Source organism: Panthera pardus, unplaced genomic scaffold, assembly GCF_024362965.1.
Source record: "Panthera pardus isolate Hobbes unplaced genomic scaffold, ASM2436296v1 HiC_scaffold_20, whole genome shotgun sequence".
Taxonomy (NCBI): Eukaryota; Metazoa; Chordata; class Mammalia; order Carnivora; family Felidae; genus Panthera; species Panthera pardus.
Genome location: NW_026526766.1, coordinates 28,267,590 through 28,273,853, shown reverse-complemented (window position 1 = coordinate 28,273,853; position 6,264 = coordinate 28,267,590). Strand labels below are relative to the sequence as shown.

Sequence of the window (6,264 nt, the reverse complement as noted above, 5' to 3'; positions counted from 1 at the left end):
GTCTTCCACCTGGATAAGTTCAAGCACTGGTCCACGGAGAGCTTTAATCAAAGGAAAATTATATGGTAACTGCGAACAGTTTGCATATTCAGAGCTAGGGGGGGTAAGATTAAAAATTAGAGTGTCACTGAGGTGCTGTTAAGCATGGCAGAAAGGTGACTATATGGAAAGACTAAAGAAGCCAATTCTTTAGCTGCCCTTTGCTTTTTAAAAAAGTAGGGGCGCCTGGGTGGCTCAGTCGGTTGAGTGTCCGACTTCGGCTTAGGTCATGATCTCACGGTCCCATCCGTGAGTTCAAGCCCCGCGTCAGGCTCTGTGCTGACTGCTCAGAGCCTGGAGCCTGTTTCGGATTCTGTGTCTCCCTCTCTCTCTGACCCTCCCCTGTTCATGCTCTGTCTCTCTCTGTCTCAAAAATAAATAAATGTTAAAAAAAATTAAAAAAAAAAGCAACAAGTGTAGAATTTTCCCCTGTCAAAATCTGAACACCGGTGAATGCATGTTTTCTCCTACCCAGTTATGAAACCCCTTCCCAACCTCTGTCATTGCCTTTTTAAGCCTAAGAGAGAAATAAAAGAAAATGGATACAGACTATCCATTCTTATTTATGAAGAGAGAGGCATATTCTAATAGTCATAAGGCAATGTATTTAAGAGCTACACCTGAACTGGTATTCTCAAAACTGAAAATACACTTACTAATTCTACTCAACTTGCAGGATGTATCCATGTGCTTTCTAAATCATTGGTTGTCACTCAAATGGACCACAGTGACCCTATCATGCCTTAAGGCAGCACTATACTGTGTATACTATGTATTTTCAAGAAATGACATTAAGAGGAAAAGGACAACCTTTCAAACATCAGTTCCTTATATAAGTGGCGATGGTGCTTTATGGCTCCCATTTCATCTCAAAATATCTCCAAAATTAGACAAAAGAGGGCCAGAGGCAAAGCTCCATGGTGAATTATATCCTTCAGATGAGCTTTAAATTCACTGGCTTTTAATTTCCATTTCCTGATTTACTTGGGAGTGAAGGTGAGAATCATCCAATTGATGACAAACTAGAACAAGAAAACAGGATAAATGGCGAGGGCTTTGCGGTTTGGAGGCTGGCTATCGGCAAAAAAAGCTGTAGAGGCTGCTATAGACCAGGCAAACATCACAATCACCACAAAAAGCCAGACCATGAAGTTTATTGGTCCCTGCTCAGCCAAAAGGACCAACTGGCAAACCAGCATTGACACTGTTAAGGGAAGTATATGGTAACCCAGCACACAGAGGCTCTGGAAAAAAGATAAGTTTCCTTCAAGAAGTTTTCAGTTGAGGGTGGTGGTAACTGCACCAAACCAGACAATGACAAAGACTTCGGCAAACTGGGGCCCTCCATCCTTTTCACTATCTACAGAGCTTCTTTGAAGCATTAATGCAAGTGTCACACAAAGGATCAAAGGGCCCCATAAATCCCAATCTCTCAAAAGACTATTACTTTTTCTTGGGTACAAAACATGCATGAATTTTTTCCCAACAGCTTTTAGATCACGCATAATAGTATTCTGAACAGATTCATTTAACGTGGAGCTGTCAAATTCCCGAATGTGAGATCTCATAGGAATGGTGAATTCTCCTTCCACGAGGATGTCTTGTGAGATGGATATATCAGAAAGGCCTGCAAACAGGGGCCTGGGCCACGTTGTCCCTGGCTCTCCCGAAGACTCTGCTGCTTTCGCCATCTTGGCCCTCCTTCTCCCAGGTTGCTCCCTACTTGTTTTTTTTTTAATTAAAAAACAGAAGAAATTGTTGGGAGGACAATGGCCAAGGTCCCTCTGAGAATCCTTAAAAACAGCCCCTGCCAAGTTGTTCATGAAAGCTCTAATGGGGGGAGACAAGCCAGGGAAATGAGGCATTCCTGTCCCATCCCCAGGACGACCATGTAAGCAACATGTGACACTATTGCTCACGAGCCAGGTCGCTGGTTTGGTTAGTTGTTCCACTTGATAATTAAACATCCACATACTCTGTATTTGCACAAAAACCCACTACCTTTTCCATTAGATTACAAATAGGTCAAGACCTAGACACTGAAATTTTAAGGCAACTGTTGACTCATGTTTTCTGACAAGTCCAGTTTAGAAAGTGAATCCACTAGAAGTGGAGAAAGTAGTTTTTGACCTGCTGATTATTTTTCTGAGAATGCGCAAGAAAAGAGGGGAAGAACACCAGCTTGATCACTGATGAGCGAGATTCACTGAGGTGAGTCCAGGAGGCAGCATTGCATTTTGCCCAAAGATCTACCCACGATTGACCTCTTTCAGTGCATCATGCCCATTTGGGGACCCACTAAGCAAGGAAAATCTGGGCAGAAAGCTATGATGATGGAAGCTGGTTTGGTTGAGAGACTCCAAGTGCACCTTAGTCCTTTATTCTCCATCCAACCTTGAGCAGAGAGCACACCTGAGACACTGTGTTGGAATGGCTCCAGCTGAGAGAGTTGTGGCCTTCTGACCCTAATCCTCTGTCTATCTCTGTTGGGTCCTGTGACCTCAGGTGCTTTTCTCTCCCCAGACCTCAAGGGCTTGTCATGTGTCCTATTATTTCTGGACTGTTTGACAGTTCTCAAATCTTCAGTGATATATCTTAAGATATGACCCTAACAAGGGTGTTTTGATGATAAGGGCCCTCTTAAATACCAGAACATCATGAAGAATAATATAGTAGCTATATGCTAGGGATTGTATGCTGACTGCCATATAACTTATCCTCTATAATCTTTGCAATACCCTTCAAAAGTAGTCATTTTAAATCCAGAATGTCATTTCAGCTAAGTTCCCAAACTGGTTCTTTTTTTTTTAATGTTTATTTATTTTTGACAGAGAGAGACAGAACATGAGCAGGAGAGGGACAGAGAGATAGGGAGATTGAGAATCTGAAGCAGGCTCCAGGATCTGAGCTGTCAGCACAGAGACCAATGCGGTGCTTGAACCACAAACCGTGAGATCTTGACTTTGAGCCAAAGTCAGACAACTGACTGAGCCACTCAGGAGCCCCTCAAAGTGGTTCTTAATATAGAACCTAACTGCAGTTTCCACCTACCCCACCAATGTAATATTAACTTGTCAGCCATGAATTTTTCAATCTAGTCCAATGAGTCTGCCACTTGGGTCCTCTCCGTCCCTCAAAGAGGCGAGGTAGAAACATGTTTTGTCCCCTAGAAAGAGCACTGCCAGGAGCAATCCTTTTCCTTTGCTAATAACTCTCTGGACACCCCCTTCTATAAAGTCTTCCATTTTGTACTACTCCTGGATGCACATCTCTATATGCTTAGTGGGGTCCTGCCTGATTCATGAAGCATTTCAGAAAGCCACTTAGATCTCCAAATTTATTTGGTTGAATTTTGTTAGTTACCAGGAGGAAAAATTTCCTCTGCCCTTTGAGTTGGGCTAAGAATCTAACAGTTGCAGAAGAAAAATCAAATTTAGTTTCATACATACAGGGAACCCATGTTGTCATGGAATTCCAAAGACAGGCAACATGAGGCTCACAGGACATCCTGAGATAAGGAGAAAGGTCAGGGCTGGGGATACAAAGAGGAGGGAGACCATTGGCAAGCAGGATGTTTGGAAAACAATGTCCTGTTGTGTAGTTTAGTTTCTTAGGGAAGGGGCAATCTGTAGGCTAATGTACCCTTCCTTCTACAGACAGATAGTTAAGGGGAGAGGTAAAGAGTTTTTCCTGAATCAGCTGGGTTTTGGTTTCTTTTAACTCCAAAACAATCTTTTTGCCAAAATGGCCCATCTTGGATCAGCCTGCACTTGGCCCCTGGATCCACATTTAAAAAATTTACTCCAAAACTTGAGATTTCATCTACTTGTTTTTAACAATTTTGTGCAGATTACTTACAAAGCTTTATTAGGCATTAGACAAAGTAAGTTTTATCCTAGGCTATTATTTTATTTATTTATTTTTTTGTGGCTGTAAGATCTTATAAGAGATAACTTATTTGGTTAGTAAACTCAGGTAGAATACAAGTCTGTTTATTTACTGTTCATAACTCTAAAGATGTGTTTGTGTTAATTAAACCATCAAACTTAAAGTAACTTATCAAATAATTTCTTAGATCTTTTGAACTTGAAAGTATCTGGGTTGGTCTCTACCTTTTGCAGTTTTAGAATGCCCAGTGCTTACTGTCATTTGCCTTCGAACCAGGTAAATAGAGGTCTTCACAAGGGAATTTTAGCAATGCCATCTGAATGTAGAAGCGTTTACAACACATAAAAATATGAACGTGAATGTACAGAGTCGCAGACCTTATAGCTTCTGGTGTAAAATTACTGTCATGAAATAGGTATAAAACTTACTAGTTGGGGGAGCCTGGCTGGCTCAGTTGATAGAACATGTGACTCTTGATCTCTGGGTTGTTGGTTCAAGCCCCATGTCGGGTGTAGAGATTACTTAAAAAATAAAATCTTAAAAAAACTTTTTACTTTGGATCTGTTTTTATTTTTCTGTTTGGTAGAATAAGGCCTAAAAATTAAAAACTGAAAAAAATTAAAACGAAAAAATTCCAGCAGGCTCTGATGATCAACTTTAATTTTGGTGTAAGTTTTTCTTATAGAGTTATAAAAATTTTTAAAAATATATTATCAGTTTTTAGCCAGGAAAACCAATAACATTTCTGGCAGTATTAAACAACATCATGGACCTGAAAGACATCCTCCAAAAGGGTGTAAACAGTACTACTTTGACAAGATCTAGAGCCACTCCCAAAGATAGCTGAAGAGAGAGCCCAGGCAAGTGGAAAGGCAAGCCACATTCTTAGGATGTAAAGCCAAATGGACAAGAAGGAAATAGTTATTCCTGGGAAAAAAGGATCCATAACTAATGAGACTGGACTTGGAAAGGAAGGGATAATGTGAATTTTTATTTCTCAGGAGGAATTGATTTAAAAATGAAAGAAAAAGGGGCGCCTGCATGGCTCAATTGGTTAAGCATCAGACTCTTGATTTCAGCTTAGGTCATGATCTCATGGTTCGTGAGATCAAGTCTCTAGTCAGGCTCTGTGCTGCTGGCATGGACCTTGCCTGGGATTCTCTCTCTCCCTCTTTCTCTTTCCTTCCCTGGCTCTCAAGTGCAGTCTGTCTCAAAATCAATAAATAAACATTTTTAAAAAATGAAACAAACACATACAGACAAATAGATAAATACATAAATAAATAAATAAATATGAAACAAACAAACTAAAAACTCTTGGGGGCCCTGCTCAGGTTTAAGAAATGTTTTACTGTGGGCGGGGCGCCTGGGTGGCTCAGTCAGTTAAATGTCCGACTTTGGCTCAGGTTCCATGGTTCCTGGGTTCGAGGCCCATGTCAGGCTCTGAGCTGTCTGCACAGAGCCTGGAGCCTGCTTCAGATTCTGAGTCTCCCTCTCTCTGCCCCTCCCATGCTCATGCTCTGTCTCTGTCTCTCAATAATAAATAAACATTAAAAAAAAAAGAAATATTTTACTGTGGGCCTCAGTTCAGTCCTTGACCAACAATGAAAGGCCTCTCAGGAAGATCACCTGTAACCTCAGGTGGTGTCCTGTGAAAAGGTGAGTGTGTCTTCAGGTGGAAAGGCACCTAGGACAGGAAAGTAGCAGATGCAGCACTCAGGGCAAGGAGGGCTGAGGAGGTGGAGGACGTAAGTCAGTCTTATAGTCTTTGGTCTTAAGCACCTCTTGTGTTTCTAATTGTTCAGTAGCCTTTTGTAGTGAATCTTTCAATGCAGCTATTTTGGAATACTGAAGGCTTTTGGAGTCTTCTGCATATGCATTAAAATAAGTACCCCATTCTGTTTATTTAAACTGAGAACCCTGACTTTCATGTATACATCTTAAGTGAATAGTTCCGTCCAACTGGAAATTCCCCATAATGGCCACTATAATTCTAGGTTATTTTTAATAAATGTTTTCATCTTTCTAGATATCTGTACCTTCTGGGACTACAGTTCTTAGACAGAAAGTAAGCAGGTGTGTGAAAAGCTAGCACACCTGACTCTAGAATTTAAGGATCCCAGTAGTTACGGCTTTGGGTTTTGTGGAGCCAAGCTAGTACCTGAAAGAGAGGAGTCAGGGGGTTGAGGGCTGTGTGCTGTGTCACAGGGTACCAAGTTATCGGAAAATTTTCTTGAGGCTGACAGGTGACCTGGTGTCTGTCTAACCTGTTCTATGACCACCTTCTGCCATCATGGGTGTCTCTTTGAGATGGTCAGAGCTCTAGCAGCCTTTAAA

The 6,264-nt window shown here is 41.3% G+C and overlaps 1 pseudogene; it reads right to left on the bottom strand.

The window, feature by feature from the left end:
• Nucleotides 1-449: 449 nt before the first annotated feature.
• On the bottom strand, nucleotides 450-1,736 carry LOC109251677 (protein YIPF6-like; annotated as a pseudogene).
• Nucleotides 1,737-6,264: the final 4,528 nt, after the last annotated feature.